The sequence below is a fragment of the Misgurnus anguillicaudatus genome, chromosome 16 (assembly GCF_027580225.2).
Source record: "Misgurnus anguillicaudatus chromosome 16, ASM2758022v2, whole genome shotgun sequence".
NCBI lineage: Eukaryota > Metazoa > Chordata > Actinopteri > Cypriniformes > Cobitidae > Misgurnus > Misgurnus anguillicaudatus.
The window spans coordinates 10,485,901-10,505,372 of NC_073352.2; the positions used below are offsets into that span (position 1 = coordinate 10,485,901).

Here is a 19,472-nt window from a genome sequence, read left to right on the forward strand (position 1 = left end):
TGTAAAAAATACTTTGCTGCCTTAAAATTTTTTGTTGAATCAACTCGGATTTACAAGTCATTTCAACTCGCTATTATTTATCTTGACTAGAGATGAGTTGTTATAACTACAGGTGAGTTGTTAGAACTTAAAAAATTAAGTTTACTTTTCTCAACTATATTTTATAACTTATGACAACTAATCTCTGTTGACATGACTTGTAAATCTTAGTTGATTTAACAAAAAATTTTAAGGCAGCAAAGTTTTTTTTACAGTGTATATATATTTAATTAGTCGAACACAAAATGAATATGTACTATAATTTATTGATTTCTTTTTAATTGCGTTAACATAATTATTTTGAGTATGGGTTCTGGAAAAATAATTTCCCAGCATGCTTTGCATGCAACTGCTTTTGGAGAGGTTTTTTTTAATTAAGTGTTATTTTATGCATTTTTAGGTAAAGAGAAAGACTTAATAGTGTTTCATGTCCGTTTATCTTATTGATTTAGAAGCGTTTGTGTTATATCCTTTCAAATTGTTTGGTTACCTTGTGCAGAAGAGTGGCGCTTGTGGTTAGGTTGTGGATGTGACGTATTTATCTCAATGAGCTGTGTTAATGCCTGTTTGAAGATCAGTCTCTTCTCACATGCTCATCCAAAGTATCATATGTTTATTAGCATGCTAACATGTGCTTATGCTAATTAGTATGATATAAAACCGTTTTATATCAAATAACAGAATTGAGTTATTCAGACTACACTACATTGCGTAAACTACGCTAAATCAAGTTATTCAGACTATACTAAATTGAGTTGAGGCAACTAATTGAGTATTGCCATTTACTTTAAATTGAGTTGGACTAATTTTATTATTTTTATTGTGTAAAGCAGTTTTTTATGAGTTTTCTATTTAAGACGAGTAGTTATACTAGCAAGTTTGGTGGTACAAAATAAAACGATGCGCTTTTCTAAGCGGATTTAAAAGAGTAACTATATTTTATGGTGTAATAGCACTTTTGGGAGTACTTCGACTCGGCGCAGTAACACCCTCCCTTTCCCATTATGAGAGGGAGAAGGGGAGCAGACTTTTCAGGCGAGTCGAAGTACTCCCAAAAGTGCTATTACGCAATAAAATATAGTTCCTCTTTTAAATCCGCTTAGAAAAGCGCTATGTTTTATTTTGTACCACCAAACTTGCTCGTATAACTACTCGTCTTAAATAGGAAAAACGTTGATGTGTTTGGTCACTTCTAACTTTATCTCTAAATGGTACCATTGAAAGAATGGGGTTAAGCTAAATGCTATCGAAGCGTCGCAGCGCGCTCCAGCGCTTACGTGCACGCACACAGATGATAGAGGGATGTATCAACAATTTTAGTTAAGGTAATAACATAGTTTAATATTGAAAATGAGTAGACTATTCCTTTAAGTTTACATAAAAATGAGGAAACAAACTCCTTTGAGGCTCACGATATGTCATTACCATTTACAGAGCTCTTATTATTCATGCTTAGGTAGATACTGTTTTGCATTCTACTACACCTTTAAATTGATAGGGATAAGTGGCTCCACATGGCCAAAAAGGCAAAAAGCATCATTAAACTAATCTTTATATTCCAAATTGTCTAAAGCCATGAGCTTTGTGTCAGGTATGATCCAAAATTGAACCTCTTATCACTAAAAAACTTGCTCTCTATCTGGGGCTGTTTACACTTTGTATTAAGATGTGTTTTCATCGATCGGATCACAAGTGGACAAGAGAGACACATTACGTTTACACCTGGTATTTAAATCCGTCTCTTTTGTCCACTTTCGACCGCTTCTGTCCTGAATACTGTGAGGGGGTGGTCTGTGAGACGATGGGCGAGTCTCTCCGCTGTCATTCAAACGCAAGCGGTAGTGATGATGAGTTTATATGGACGTGAACTAATATTATGTCGGAGTCCGCTTGTATGTCTAGCAAGTAAACATGCTGTAAAGTGTTTTGTTCGTGTATATGTTAGAGCTTTCTCTGAATTTTCAGCGCAACTGATGAAATAAGGTCGCGCAACTTTCACATGCTTTCAAAACGATAGGGAGATCAGCCGCTTCAGTTTTATAAATGAAAGGCTAAAAATAGCGCAGTTTACCGTATGTTCATGCCAGAAGATATAAAAGACGTAAAACATTGTATTTAGTACCTCAGATTAGATAAATGGGTGGATGGAAGGCTGTCGCGTGTGGCTGTTCGAACACATTCAACCACATGTGCGTTTACAATACAAAAAACATCCGATCAAAATGGCTTTCGACTACCTCTGAATGTGGTTGAAAGTGGTCGAAAGTGGACGCGTTCAAAAGGTTTTGAACACCCTTTACACCTGGCATTAACGTCGTCCACTTGTGATCCAATCGACGAAAACGCATGTTAATGCCAAGTTTTAACAGCCTCTCTGTGGTCGTCATTGACTGACAATTAAAGGAAAAAAGAGCAGCCCAGGCATTCAGCTATAAATAACTCACGTTTGTTGAGTAAATGATGACAGACTTTTTATTTTTTTGGGGAACTGTTCCCTTAATACACAACATTTTCTTTCTTTTTTTTTGCATTTCATGTCCACCATAACCAAAGAAATAATCAATAAACCATAGGGAAATAAACTAGAGGGTGAAGAGCAATGTTCATGGTCACTAGATTTCAACATGTTCATCAGCGTATGGTTTGTGTTTACAGTCTGGGTTTCGTCCCCTGCCCTGCCATGATCCACTGTGCTGTTCTGAGACCTGTGGCTGCTTCAAGCCCAGACAGATGTAAACATGGCTTGACCGCACACACTGGACTTAGTCCAGCAGCTGGCATAAACAGCTTGAAATGTCTATGCCATGGACCCGCCTTCTCTCTCTCTGTCTCTCTCTCTCTCTCTCTCTCTCTCTCTCTCTCTCTCTCGGCTCACTGACACAAGACCTACCGAATGGTCAATGTTAAACAGAACCACTTTATTTCGGGGCATGACCCAAGGAGGTTATAATTGCTCATAAAATATGCCTTTGAGTACTACATATGTTTATAAATGTTATGAGTCAGCAAACCTCGGTTGAATAGTTCATGAACTCAAAGCAAATGGAAATGCATTATGAAGCTTTTATTTTACAGTATACTGTTGCAGTTGATTGGACTATTCCTCTCCTGAAACCCCTCCAGAACCCACATTTCCCTTTTTTCGGGACATGAAGGTTAAAGAGCCATTCACTTTGCCATTGTTTATTACCAAACATAAAGATAACTATATTAGCCTCCACACTAACAGATGATAATGATAACATTATGTTGATTCTAAGCCCGCGTGCTGCAGCGTTACAGTCAAAAAGATCGATGTAAAGACGATTATGTTTTGCTAAGATACAAAAAGGAAAAACATACACTTATGGGTATATTCATCAAAGACAAGAGGAAAAGTTGATACATTGTTAAAGGAGTTGTTGACTTCACTGCCGTATGAGTCAGTTTCAGAGCGTCATGGACATGAAAGAGTACATCAGCAAAAAAACGAACAACATGTTTTATCATTCATCATCTGGAAAACTGTCCCAAACCCCACTATTCAAATTTGAATGATTTTTATAGCTTCATCTTATTGTTATCAACCTTAACAATATCATGTTCACTCTTGAGACCATTTTGATATACAGTGAGGAAAATAAGTATTTACACCCTGCTATTTTGCAAGTTCTCCCACTTAGAAATCATGGAGGGGTCTGAAATTGTCATCGTAAATAGGTATTTGAACACCTGTCTATCAGCTAGAATTCTGACTCTCAAAGACCTGTTAGTCTGCCTTTAAAATGTCCACCTCCACTGCATTTATTATCCTAAATTAGATTCACCTGTTTAAGGTTGTTAGCTGCATAAAGACACCTGTCCACCCAATACAATCAGTAAGAATCCAACTACTAACATGGCCAAGACAAAAGAGCTGTCCAAAGACACTAGAGACAAAATTGTACACCTCCACAAGGCTGGAAAGGGCTAAGCAGCTTGGCCAAGCAGCTTGGTGAAAAAAGGTCCACTGTTGGAGCAATCATTAGAAAATGAAAGAAGCTAAACATGACTGTCAATCTCCCTCGGACTGGAGCTCCATGCAAGATCTCACCTCGTGGGGTCTCAATGATCCTAAGAAAGGTGAAAAATCAGCCCAGAACTACACAGGATGAGCTGGTCAATCACCTGAAAAGAGCTGGGACCACCGTTTCCAAGGTAACTGTTGGTAATACACTAAGACGTCATGGTTTGAAATCATGCATGGCACAAAAGGTTCCCCTGCTTAAACCAGCACATGTCCAGGCCCGTCTAAAGTTTGGCAATGACCGTTTGGATGATCCAGAGGAGTCATGGGGGAAAGTCATGTGGTCAGATGATCCCTACTGTGAAGCATGGGTTGGTAACATCATGCTTTGGGGGTGTTTTTCTGCACATGGGGCAGAACGACTGCACTCTATTGGATGACCGGGGCCATGTATTGCAAGATTTTGGGGAACAACCTCCTTCCCTCAGTTAGAAGATGGGTCGAGGCTGGGTCTTCCAACATGACAATGATCCGAAGCACACAGCCAGGATAACCAAGGAGTGGTTCTGTAAGAAGCATATCCAGGTTCTGGCGTGGCCTAGCCAGTCTCCAGACCTAAACCCAATAGAGAATCTTAGGAGGGAGCTCAAACTCCGTGTTTCTCAGCGACAGGCCAGAACCCTGACTGATCTAGAGAAGATCTGTGTGGAGGAGTGGGCCAAAATCCCTCCTGCAGTGTGTGCAAACCTGGTGAAAAACTACAGGAAACGTTTGAACTTTGTTATTGCAAACAAAGGCTACTGTACCAAATATTAACATCGATTTTCTCAGGTGTTCAAATACACATTTGCAGCTGTATCATACAAATAAATAGTTAAAAAAAATCATACAATGAGTGTGTTTACATGCACAGTCTTACGCCGATTATGCTTAATAAACTGATAACGCGTGGGGTCATGTAACGCGTAAAACTGTTTTCTTTAATCGGAGAAAGCCCATAAACGGCATAAGCAAAACCCGATCGGCACAGGTAGTTTTTTGCTCATTACCCCGAGTTCGCGTGGCATGTAAACACCTTAACCGGCTTTCTCACGGTTTTGTCCATGTGCGCATGTCTCCGCGTGTGAAAGATAAATGTCAGACGCAGAAGTAAGCGCAAAGTAACGCATAAAAGTCTCCGCTGTACTTAAGCAGTTGGCAGAGAAACGGCTAAAATAAAAACTGATGTTATATTTACAGGTTCTGGAGACAGAAAAAGAGATAAAACAATATAGCTTAAGACAGATATGCCGTCGCCTTTTTGATTGACTTTTATGTACTATAGGCAATGACGTCACTACCTACAAGAAACCTGACAAATCTCCAAGTCCCATGTAAACGCAGTTATCTGTATAGCCGGTTTATTGATTTGCATGTAAAAGCATGAAAACTGTTTTTTATAATAAGCAGATTTTTGATAGTTATCCGCTTATTCTGTGCATGTAAACGTACTCATTGTGATTTCTGGATTATGTATATTATATTACATTTCTGTCAAGAGATCCTCCTAAAAGTTATACAGTGCACCTTTAACTATAGTCAAGATTTTGCATTAGCAAAATAGCAGCCCAAAACAATAGATAGTTAGCTATTTCTTAACTTTAACCAATACCCTGTTTCGCTTAGGTGATGTTCAATTCAATAAGAAGTAAATAATGAAATAAAACATTTTATCTTTGGAATAATGAATAGTGCAGGGGTGAGTGTTAAAAAAGCAAACAGTGCCAATTTAGATTTCATGTTCACTTTAAAGGTGTTCAGATGTTTCTTGTGCTATTGCAGTAATGAGAGACTCATTAGGACACCTCTGTGTTTGAATTATACACTGGGACAAATATGGGTCACAATGTAATACCTAACACCGCAACGAAACCTGCGCTTCTCCCTCCCGCTTCATTTCTCCACAGCGCTTTCTTCTTTCAAAGGCAAGCACGTCGCACCGAAGCGCAAGTCTGTGTGTGTTTCCATGCTGCGCGTCTCCGGATCCAAAGCGCAGATGAGACATGACAAGCTCCTTCATCCTCCGCTCTAGCGTTGTGGGGCCGAGCGCTTTGCCTTTCTCATCTTCATTCCATCATTCTCTTCTGCTCACACTTTTTCTGTATGTCACAGGTGGGAACAAGACACGACTGGGAATGAAAGGAAACAGGCGCTAATTAGGGAAGGAGGACTGGGACAAAGAGACTGGAATAATAAGACGTTTAAAACAGTGAGCTCTAATCTGGTAGGACTGGAAGCAAGGCAGAGTGGTGGTCGCTTTCTGTTCTTTTCTGTAGAATAGACGGATCAAAAAAGTAACGTGGACCGCGCTTCCTTGTTTTTCTTTCTTCAGACGCTGAGACCCTTTAAACCGACAGAAAGAATGGCCACAATCTCACACGTGCCCTTAACTGTGGTGTCCCCAGTAGATTTGGCAGGTAATGAGAGCGTATTGGGCCGATGCTTTCTCGGCTCTTCCTTCTGTACAGCCGGTCTGCTACTTGTGAAAAGGAGTTATTGAGAAAGTGTCTAAGGCTCTTGCCATCTCCCTGAGGTCAACTGCTCTTCACACCAAAGTTCTACAAAGCCTCCTAAATCCCAGAGCTATTAGTCATGTATGTGTTTTCAGATCGGCCCTAAGACGTACCCCTGTGGGGCTCCTGTGCCGGGGCAGACGGCTCTGGTCACTGGCAGAGAACACCTCACGTAACGCACAGGTTTCTATCTTACTGCCAACCTCCGTGGAGGGGAGCCAAAGTCTGAACAGCAAACACAAGAGACCCAGGCTAACCCTCCTCTCTGGATCGCAGTCAGACTGTATATACAAGGCCCACAGTTGCATGTATAGATGTCCGTATGGATGCGGGCCACACATGGCTCACCTCACACCTTCTTTAAATGACTGAAGTAGAATTGAAAACCCACATTTACATATGGCATGTCGCGACAGCTCCTCAGTCAATATTTGCCTCAGTCGTGACTCGTGAAACAGACACTAGTAGGATGCCATGCTTTGAAATCTGTCAGTGCAGTTTTTCTTTCAGTCCAATTTCTTTACTCTTTGGGTTATTTGGTTACGGTAAAAGTATGGTAAAATCCCATTCATACATTTTTAAAGTCCCACTGTGGAGAAAATTTGGTTTTTATTGTTATTTATATGTCTATAGCAGGGGTCTTCAACTACACTCTAAAAATGGCTGGGTTATTTTAACCCAACTGCTGAGTTATTATACCCCATGATTGCATAACAACAACCCAATATTGGGTCATTTTTAACCCAGCATGGGGTAATTTTTAACCCAGCACGTGTTCTGTCCAATATTTACCCATTATGGGTCAAAAATAACCCAGCCATTTTTAGAGTGTACTCGTCCAGATTTTATTAATAATAAATATTTTATAACTTATGTTAAGTCATATTTTCTTTTTGAATATTTTAAAAACAATTGCAGTTTAACATTGGAAGAGCCACATGTATATAGTTGAACACTGCACAAAAAATGCAAGTGTAAATAATCAGCACATGTATTTTTGTATAGCAGTAACTGTAATGTAAAGCTCTTAAATATCTTTTGTTTATAACTGTTTAACTTTCAAAAATCGTTCCATTTCTAGTATTTACAACATATAGTCAGTCTTCTCCTAATCACTAGAATTGCACTTCATGTTTTCTTTTTTAAAATGTTAAAGATATTTAGGCTAAACAGCCTTTCCATTGTACACTACATCCACACACGACTGTCGTAGTTCGCCCCCTAGAGGCAGTCATAATGAAATTTCAGTTTAATTGTAAATCCGTGCCAACATGGGAGCTCATTCCAGTGCAAGAGCCTTTAATCTACAAATATATTATATAAGTTAAACAAATATATTATATAAGCTATATATTATATAAGTTAAACAAAAAATATTAATAATTTTCACCTTGCACACAGTATTTTGATTGGACAAGCAATGAAATACATCACTTCTGGTTGTCGTGTCACATGCGATGTAGTCACACAAGTTTTTTTAATGCATCCAAAGCTCAAATTGGAAATTTGAAAATGACGCACCCACAGATGGTTGCCCCCTCATGCAGTGCCTTTCCGACTCACCTTTCGGTTTATTGGCCGTCATTTGTTATGTACTGTGGAAAGGCAGCTTTAAATTAACCATGCTGATTTTAAATCAGACAAAGATGACTTGCCCTGGTCCATAATGTTTTTTTATATGTTTTAAGACAAGCCATGTGCAAATTCATCATTTAATACCATTGCTGAGTATTTTTGTATTTAAGTATTTTGGTCTCATTCCCGCTGTTTAAAATCACATTGGTTTCCGACGTCACAAACATGTAACCAATCATATCTACCTAGTTGCGTGTGGATCCCATAGATATGTACACTAGATGTCGCCTAAATTGGCTACGGCATTCATTGGACCGAATGCGTCAAATATAGCCACCATCTTGTAACGGGGAGCCCCACATCAGCGTCATTGTAGGCAATGGTGTAACGGAAATAAAATCACCATAAATCGTGATGAATGCGATTTTCTAGTTTTTCTTTTGGTTCGTTTCAACAGTCAGACATGTATTTAGCATTGAGTTTAGAAAAAAAATAAAATTTTGATATTATGAAAATCTACTTTTTTTTTAATTTTTGCGAATTTGCGAAAATTGCGGAACTTGCAAAAACTGCGGAAACTTGCAAAAGCTGCAATGTTGTTCACGTCACATAATCACGTCACTTCATAGCGTTCCCATGGCAATAGAGGACACGGCTGCGCTTTTGGGAAGTAAATGCAACATTTTTCAACTTTCTGCTAATATATATGTGACTTTTTGCTACGAAAATGTGGAGATTATGAAATCATGCAAGCCCCGCATATTTTGTGTGCGAAAATATGTAATTAATGCGGCGAAAGTGCGTCGTATTTGGAAAAAATGCAGCCCCGCATAAATATGCGGACTTTGGCTGATTATGCAATATATCGCGCGATCGCACAATCGCGTTTTTCTGGAGGGACTGCTAGATACTTCCTATGACAAGACCCCTGTTCCAAGATGGCGGCGGTTTTGACACATGCTTAGAACCCCAAGGCGACATCTAGTGTATATATGTATGGTGTGGATCCGAGCTGTGCGATTGAGTAGAGGCGGGGCTAATTTGCATATGAATAGATCTGTGTATACTAAATGAGGCAAGGGTGTAGAGTTACATTCAAGCTGTTTTAAAGCATGACAAAATTATTGTGACAGGTAAAACTTTCATGTGGCAGTTTTTGAATAATATATTTCCTGTAACCACCCCATTCAACATTTTTTCTGTAAATTGGACCACCAGTCCATCTCGGAGCAACGTCCTCTGTACTTTTCCCATTCTTGGCATCTAACCACATTTCTCATGGTTTGAACTCTTTATCCTGTATTTTCAGAAGTGTGGCGTGCACCTTATTGACACAGACAGACTGCCTCTTGTCTATTTGTTGTTAGTGGTCCCTTTGCTTACACTTCAGACCTCAAGTATTTCTTTGGACAGTGCTATAAACCTCATTCAGCAGAAGTCATATCAGGAGGAGTGGGTGATTTTTCTCTTATTCGTGAGCTCCGGTGCAGTCGATGAGAGACGGGTTATCGTGTGGTCTTATGGTGGTCAGTCCACAAAATCAGCCTACAGGGAGTTCCAGAGGTGTACCAAACCAGGGAAACTACAGTTGGGTTGATATTTTTGAGCTTGTCACTGGAAGTTTCCCATCAAATAGGTTTTTGCTAAATGGTTTTGTGGTTCTAATGATGGCTAAACTGCTCCACTTAACCATATATGCCACAGTTTATGAGGACACACAGGTGCAGTTGTGGCCAAACTCATAGCACTACATCAAAGCGTGCAACCTATTAAAGACTGAAAGGTTTCATATGGAAGCTGCTTTATTACTACATATCCAGATATCCAAAACATCAAAGTTCAAGATCTCTGTATGACTTTATATTTACATTTATTTATTTAGCAAATGCTTTAATTTAAATCGACTTACAAGCGAGGGAACAACACATGAAGTGTATACAAAAAAGGTTAGTCTTCAGTCAGTTTTAAAGCTTTTTTTTGTCATTTCAAACACTGAGCCATACAGTTGCTAAATGGCATTTACAGCCACCAGATCAAAACTTTGATAGATTTACTGGGTTGATACGAGTACAATGCCTACAAGGGACCCATATGTGGCACCATATGGGATCACAAAATGGCTGCCTTTAGTTAGTAGCATATGTCATTCGCTCAATGAAGGACCACATCTAAGCAGACCCCCTCCATCACGACCCCAAAACGAACAAACCCGGATATCCCGTCATTACATTTTACACTTCGCTCATTTGTGCCACACATGTTGGATTCGGCAACCTTCAGGTTCTTTCCATTAAGCGGCACTTAAAAGCTCCAGTGGTTCAATAAAAAGCAAATGTTGGTTCGCTTCCTGTACCGCCCCACCTGCGCTTTAGAAACGGCGAATGAGAAAAAGAAAAACTTTGAGAGGTTTTCACCTCACTGAGTATGTCGAGGGCAGGTTCAGGACGGAGTCGACTCGACAGACACGGGCCGATCTTGGCACTTTTTGGGTTCAGCCTTGATTTAGAGCCGCTCTGACGGTCATGTTATGTTTCTTTGATGAGACCTGTCAGTGTGTGTTAGCTCCAGTCAGCTCTTCTTGACAATTGATCCTGTCCTCAGGGCACATCTCTGATCCTTGACTTGCTTCAAGTCACAGCCGCTTACTCTCTGAACTGTCTTGGTCACTTGGTCTGGGGATGGGAACCACAGTCCTGTTAGAGGTGCTTAGATGGAAGAAAATAGCCTTTTAAGTTGGTGAAGGTCAGGGCAAGCATTGACAGTTTTAGACTTATATTTAATATAAACTTGTCTTTCCCAGTAAGGATGTGTATGTTGCCAAGACATGTAAAAGTGTGCATGGTCGTAAAAGCATGTGTTTTAAATTAAACATGCAAGGTTCATGGCATAATGTTTTTAAAAGACGTCTAAGAGTTTTGCTTGATGTACTCAGTGGAATCTTAAAGGATTAGTCCATTTTCTTAAAAAAATCCAGATAATTTACTCTCCACCATGTCATCCAAAATGTTGATGTCTTTCTTTGTTCAGTCGAGAAGAAATTATGTTTTTTGAGGAAAACATTCCAGGATTTTTCTCATTTTAATGGACTTTAATGGACACCAACATGTGTCAGTTTTAATGCAGTTTAAAATGTCAGTTTCAACAGAGTTTTAAAAGGACTCTAAACGATCTCAAACGAGGCATAAGGGTCTTATCTAGCAAAACGATACATACAAAATATGCACTTTTAAACCACAACTTCTCGTTTATCTCCCGTCTTGTGATGCGCCCACGCGACCTCACACTGTAAAAAATACTTTGCTGCCTTTTTTTTGTTAAATCAACTCAGATTTACAAATCATGTCAACAGAGATGAGTTGTCACAACTTATAAAATATAGTTAAGAAAAATCAACTTAATTTTATAAGTTATAACAACTCACCTGTAGTTATAACAACTCATCTCTAGTCAAGATAAATAATAGTAAGTTAAAATGACTTGTAAATTCAACAAAAAATTTTAAGGCAGCAAAGTATTTTTTACAGTGCACGTAATTGCCTAATGACGCTGAAAGGTCACGTGTTACATATATGAAACGCACATTTGCGAACCATTTAAAACAATAAACTGACACAAACACATTAATTAGTATCATTTCACATACAACAACATCGAAACGGTCCTCTTTCTCCACACTTGTAAACACTGGGGCGGAGTCATCCGACGTGAGGTTGCGCTGGCGCATCACAGGACCGGAGATAGACGAGAAGTTGGGGTTTAAAAGTGCATATTTTTTATTTTTCTTGTCAAAAATGACAATCGTTTTGCTAGATAAGACACTTACACCTCGTTTGGGATTGTTAGAGTCCTTTACAACTCAGTTGAAAAAAAACTGTTAAGTGTTGGTGTCCATTAAAGTCCATTAAAATGAGAAAATCCTGGAATGTTTTCCTCAAAAAACATAATTTCTTCTCGACTGAACAAAGAAAGATATCAACATTTTGGATGACATGGTGGTGAGTAAATTATCTGGATATTTTTTTAAGAAAATTCTTTAACGTTTGTTTAATCCTTTGTCCTTTATAAACATAAACATTGCAAATAACACCAGAAGTAACAATTAATTTACTTTCACATCCTAAAAATTAATCTTGTGTGACTGATACGCTGTAAACCGTGTGAATTTAGATCATAATTTTGAATGCAAGTCAATGACGCCCTCTGCCGGTCGGGAATACCAAGATGGCCGCTCGAACTCTGCGCTGGCTTAAACGTTCTATGCGCAATCCAGTCATTTATATAGATTAGTGCGTGACGCAAAGAGTGAAAACGTGATTGGTTGCTTTACATGTCAGTCATATGGCCTCTCAAGCCTTGGCCATTCAAAGCAGCCATGGTTGCCATTCTGGCTGTGTGAAACAAATTTTTTGAAGCAACATTATCTTAACTTTTTGAGATTGAAACCAGCGTAAACAGAGCCAAAAAGAATAGACCCCCTGTCAAAAACATCAGATTAATGTCATTCAAACATCTAAAAGGGAATATTTTAGTGACATATTGCTGATGCTCTAAAATGTCATTTTTACCATGAAACACAAAATGAAGATGTCTCAGCAAAGCACAAACCTTTCATTCGCAAAGGCACAGATATTTCCCCTTTCAAAAGTATTTTTCTATAACTGTGCCCTTGTGTCCTTCATACAGAGCACTGGAATCTAAAACACAGCTACTGAAATAACTTTTGTTTCACTTTGGGTGCAAAACTAAAGGAATTTGGTGAAAATTCCCCTTGTGGTGAAAAACAGGGCCGTGTTGATGGTGCTCTATAAATATGAGTGTGAAGGGTGAGTGTGGTTTACCATAATTACCATCCTCTTAAACTTTGGCTCAGCCGAACTGTCTGACTGCCGTCCCGCACACACACCATCAAGGAGGTTTTTCACTTAATTTTCACAACACTTGTCTAGAACAATAAAAGATTTGTTACAGCGTGTTACACAATGCCGTCTCTCATTTGAAAACAACTTGTTATTCGGTTGCACAAGTTTACGGACAATATCCTATTATTTGTGTTTTTCAGACTTGATGCGCATAGCCAAGAATTTCACATTTAGACATGTTATATGAATTTAGACTTTTACGGTATATCCACATTCCCTTTAAACCTTTGCCCTAGTTAGCCTATGAATGTGTGTGTGTGTAGAAAGAGAAAGCAATGAATACAAATAAACACACAACCAGTAACATTCACTGGAATATCATGTAGTCATAATACTGGCGATGCAGGTTTCATCTGTCTGAAAACATACGTTTTATTTTTAATGGATTTTCATGGAATAGTGGGACATCTGAACACAAACAATACGTCTGCTTATATTTTACTCTTTCTTTGGAATTTAGTTTCTGTGGAAATTTCTGCTTCATAAATTTTATATTCATTATATTTCAATGGCCTAAAATTTGCATGCAAACCTCGATTAACATTGCAGCATTTCTGCTAACATTCTTAGGTACACTTTTAAATAAGGATGTATTTGTTAATATTTGTAAATGCATTAGATTTGAAAGATGAACTAAGATTTATAAATGCTGTAGATGTGTTGTTCACTGTTAGTTCATGTTAGCTAACACATTAACTCCTAAATAATTTTTAATTGTAACAGCTCACTTTAAATAATATATTATATGCAGACTTCAAAAGAGCCTGTTGTTATTTTAAACATGCTGCCTGACAGCTCCCGGGAGTCCTCTGGTTTAGGCTGGGCTTAGTCTGTGGTCAGATAGACGGGGGCCAGACGTCTCTGTCGGTCTGTTTCTCTACACACTCCATTTCTGATCTTCACAGAAGGCTGCCGCTGCTGTGACTGCCTGCTTTACCGCTTATATAACAAACTCTCATTGACAGTTTTATAATAGCACACAACACACTCATCCCGTGACGCTTTTGGGCACCATTACTGACTGTAATTTTATTTTTAAAATGGCCATTTTTGATGATGGAGGAATCATAGCATTTATCATCACGATAGCGCCCTTATTGATTTGTGAGGTGCAGCGTGCCAATAGGAAAGAAACCAATGAGATCTTTTCAATATCTTAATTGTTTCTCTTGGACAGTGATGAGATTACAGTAGGGTACATTTTTACCATTACCATTATGAAATCTGGTATAATGAAATACATTCATACAACCTATATGTTCATGTAGAGATACAGTTGTGATATATCTGCCATACCAGTAAAAACCTAACTAAAGTCATTTTTTCTTCATAAAATCAGTCTACATATACATTTGAAGTAATATATACTATTTGTAAACTAAAAAATATTGACTAGCTCCATTAAGTATGACCTATGAAATACAATCAAATATATCCTGTGTACTTTGTACTGTTTGTGCATGCATGTACTGTACATTCTGCATCGGGAGAGATTATAGCAGCACTTCCCAAAGTCCATTTCTGCAACGGTTCACTAAAGTGATTTTCGGATCAAAGTTCAGAGCCGTCGACTGCTCCGTTTCTCTTCTCCTCGTCTGCTCTTCAGCACAGAATCTCTTTAACAACTCCATTCATCACCTAACATCTAGTGGTTTATGACAAATGATTCACTCTCATCATATATCAAGTCAGGTTTCTGGCAGGATAAGTTATGTTTGAAGTGTGTCTTCTAAATTTCATTGAGATGTCTGATACATTATTTGAGTGCAGGAGATGTTGAGAGTATAGTCAGTCAAATTTAGCATTGCTCATAGTACTGTACGTTTTTCTGCTATTCTATAAAGAGTGACATGTTGCGTAATGCAAATATAATTTTACGTTTAATTTCACTTTTTCTCTTTTAATGCATATTATTAGAAAATTAGATCTTTACATTAGTTTAAACTGAGTAGTGTATGCTCATGGCCATGACCAAGGTGGTGACCAGGGTGTTACCATGCTGTTGCTAAGTTGTTTTAATTGTTAGCATGTTAGCATGTCGCTATGGTGCTATGTGGGGGTATTGGTGAGTTGTTATGTTTTGTTACACTCTTAAAACTACTGGGTTGTTTCAACCGATACTGCAAAAAATATATTTTCATATATAATTTAAAAAGAAATCAAAATATACAAAAAAGGGCCAAAAACCATATGCACTGAAATATATTTTAAAATATGTTTACAAAAATATTTTTCACAAATACATATATTTTTTGCAATTTTTTGTATATTTTGAAATATATATTTAAAAATAAATAGATTTAAAGCGGTGTTAGAATAAAAACTTTGTATGTTACAGACCTTTTGTTACAGGTTTGAAAAGATTAAAATTAAATATATTTTCAAATGCAAAAACATACTTATAATTTCAGATTTTATACATATTTATACATTTTATACTCATACTTTATACAAACTTTTATATTTGGCCAGGACATTTTTTTTTTAAATTAGAAATGGATTTGTTGCCCCTGAAATACATTTTAAAATATGTTACTATATGTTAAAACTAAATATATTTTTTAACTTCAAAAATATATTTAAATAAAGGAATAGTCTATTTTCTTAAAAGAAAAATCCAGATAATTTACTCACCACCATGTCATCCAAAATGTTGATGTCTTTCTTTGTTCATTTGAGAAGAAATTATGTTTTTTGAGGAAAACATTGCAGGATTTTTCTCATTTTAATGGACTTTAATAGAGCCCAACACTTAACACTTAACTCAACACGTAACAGTTTTTTTCAACGGAGTTTCAAAGGACTATAAACAATCCCAAACGAGGCATAAGGGTCTTATCTAGCGAAACGATGGCCATTTTTGACAAGAAAAATAAAAAATTAAACCACAATTTCTCGTCTAGGTCCGGTCCTGAAAGCGCCAGTGCGACCTCACGCAATACGTGTGAAGAAAGAGGACCGTTCCGACGTTGTTGTATGTGGAATGATACTAATTAATGTCTTTGTGTCAGTTTATTGTTTAAAATGGTCCGCAAATGTGCGTTTTATATATGTAACACGTGACCTTCCTACGTCACTACGCATTTACGTGAGGTCGTGCTGGACTGGACCTAGATGAAAAGTTGTGGTCTAAAACTGCATATTTTTTATTTTTCTTGTTAAAAATGACAATCATTTCGCTAGATAAGACCCTTATGCCTCGTTTGAGATCATTTATAGTCCTTTGAAACTCTGTTGAAAAAAACTGTTAAGTGTTGAGTTAAGTGTTGGGCTCTATTAAAGTCCATTAAAATGAGAAAAATCCTGCAATGTTTTCCTCAAAAAACATAATTTCTTCTCGATTGAACAAAGAAAGACATCAACATTTTGGATGACATGGTGGTGAGTAAATTATCTGGATTTTTCTTTTAAGAAAATTGACTATTTCTTTAAGCTTTACTTTCTACAAAATGTATTTAGCATATATTTAAAACATATTTTGGCCAAATATATTTTTTTTGCTGTATGGGAACCCATAGTTAAGTGAAATTAAATCGTTGTTAGCATGTTGCTATGTATGTTAGCATGTTAACATGTGGTTGCTATGTGGTTGCTAGAATGTTCTGGGTGGTTTTTAGTGAGTTGCTGTGATTTGTTAAGGCCGAAGTATGGTCCATTTTTTACGGGTACCATACACGTAGAGTGCGCGCATACCATTGGATTTTCAAAATCTATGTACATTGTATGTGTAGGTCACATATCCTACCGGAGAATATAGTATGTAGCCCAGGATATCTTTTTTTGTTGCATTTTATCACATGCATCAAACATCTGTACGAGTCAAATAAACTATACTTTGCAAGACTGTGCTTTTGACAGTGTGCTTTTCAACCCATGGTTGGGTAAAATTAAATAGCCTAGTTGTTAGCATGTTGCTACATGTGTTAGCATGGTGCTATGTGGTTGCTAAAATTCTCTAGGTGGTTGTCAGTGAGTTGGTATTTGTTACACACTTTAAAATACTAGGTTGTTTCAACCAATGGTAGTGAAAAAATTGACAAAGCTAACCATTGGACTTAAATTAATCCCAAACTGGGTTATTCCAATCTATGGTTGACCTAAATATGGACATTTTATAATTTAATTTAAACCAGTTGTGTTGTGTTTGTTCATATTTGACTGAACCATGGTTTAAAACAACATTTAAGGCTGTTTACTGGTTACTACTGTACTCTATAATAATCTGGTCCCCAATAAGGTCATGCAGGTCCCTCCAATGTAAATATATTGGTTTTTCTTACAAGCCTTAGTAAATGTAATACTTAGATAATGCCCCATCTGTCTTTAACATGAAGAGCATATAAATCTATCCAGACTGCTCAGTAATATATATATATATATATATATAGCAATTCAATGCTACACTTTTGTCAGCCTCTCTCTGAATGAAGAATTGAAGTTTCACCTCGACATTTACTGTAGGTGTCAGTAAAGCTGTGTGTCTGAATAGTGCTGTGACGCTGTCATGTCAGCCGGGTCATTTTCTGGTGCCATCACCAACATCAGCTGTCAGTCATTTGGGCATCTGTGTAGATGTACCGTACATGTTTGTTCGGTGTAGAATATCAGGACAGAGATGATGTGTTGTGCCCTCTGTCACGCAGAATAGACAACTGTACACAGTTCAACATCTCGCTGAAAGATTCATACATGTTGCTGTGGAGGCTTTTGTACCTGTCTGTGATGATTCATTGTGTTTGTAGCAATACACAAACACCGCTCGACAAATACACACAGAGCATAATCTTTGTTTAACCTTCAGCGCTGACATTTTGAACCTGTGTGAGTGGGATGAAGGTGAAAAGGCTATCTTCAATGTTTCTGCTTTTATAAAGACACTTGAAGTACTTTCGAAATGTTTCGCTTATAGTGTTGATTTGGTCCTTCAGTAAACACTGATCTGATAGGGATGGAGACAGCAGGTGAAATAAATTGCTAAATGCAAATACCAAAGTTTTTGCTCATAAAATTAAGTTTGTTTATCCATAAGCCTTGCATTTTTATATTTTTACATGTTATTGAGACTAATAGTTTTTCCCAAAATAAATATAAGCCTGTATTTTACTCAGCCTCAAGCCATTTTATGATATGACTTACAGCCAAAGACAGTTGGAGTTATATCAAATAATATATTGGCTCTTTTCAGCTTTATAATGGAATTGGATAGTGCCCCATTTTTAAAGCTCAAAAAGTGCATCCATCCATCAAAAACTAATCCATACAGCTATTAAATGTCTTCTGAAGTGAAGCCATGGGTTTTTCCAAACTGAATATCAGAATGGGAAAGAAAGGTGATTTAAGCAATTTTGAGCGTGGCATGGTTGTTGGTGCCACACGGGCCGGTCTGAGTATTTCACAATCTGCTCAGTTACTGGGATTTTCACGCACAACCATTCTAAAGTTTACAAAGAATGGTGTGAAAAGGGAAAAACATCCAGTATGCGGCAGTCCTGTGGCCGAAAATGGCTTGTTGATGCTAGAGGTCAGAGGAGAATGAGCCGACTGATTCAAGCTGATAGAAGAGCAACTTTGACTGAAATAACCACTCGTTACAACCGAGGTATGCAGCAAAGCATTTGTGAAGCCACAACACGCACAACCTTGAGGCGGATGGGCTACAACAGCAGAAGACACCACCGGGTACCACTCATCTCCACTATAAATAAGAAAAAGAGGGTACAATTTGCACGAGATCACCAAAATTGGAGAGTTGAAGACTGGAAAAATGTTGCCTGGTCTGATGAGTCTCGATTTCTCGATTGTAGAGTCAGAATGTGGCGTAAACAGAATGAGAACATGGATCCATCATGCCTTGTTACCACTGTGCAAGCTGGTGGTGGTGGTGTAATGGTGTGGGGGATGTTTTCTTTGCACACTTTAGGCCTCTTAGTGCCAATTGGGCAACATTTAAATGCCACGGTCTACCTGAGCATTGTTTCTAACCATGTCCATCCCTTTATGACCACCATGTACCCATCCTCTGATGGCTACTTCCAGCAGGATAATGCACCATGTCACAAAGCTCGAATCATTTCAAATTGGTTTCTTGAACATGACAATGAGTTCACTGTACTAAAATGGCCCCTACAGTCACCAGATCTCAACCCAATAGAGCATCTTTGGGATGTAGTGGAATGGGAGCTTCGTGCCCTGGATGTGCATCCCACAAATCTCCATCAACTGCAAGATGCTATCCTATCAATATGGGCCAACATTTCTAAAGAATGCTTTTAGCACCTTGTTGAATCAATGCCACGTAGAATTAAGGCAGTTCTGAAGGAGAAACTGTACCCACTGTAAAACCTGGACCCTGAAGCGAAATCAATGGCTTTCAAAACATCTCATCTGTTATATGAATACGTT

General features: G+C 37.9%; 1 long non-coding RNA gene across 2 annotated transcripts; it reads right to left on the reverse strand.

Moving 5' to 3' along the window:
- Positions 1-9,962: 9,962 nt before the first annotated feature.
- Positions 9,963-15,175, reverse strand: LOC129422756 (uncharacterized). Of its 2 annotated transcripts, none has more exons than XR_008637526.2 (3): positions 14,546-15,175; positions 12,999-13,093; positions 9,963-10,856 (listed from the first exon to the last, which is right to left on the reverse strand). It is a non-coding gene; the product is annotated as an uncharacterized lncRNA (long non-coding RNA). The 2 variants fall into 2 exon arrangements; XR_008637525.2 differs by having other exon boundaries at positions 12,990-13,093.
- Positions 15,176-19,472: the final 4,297 nt, after the last annotated feature.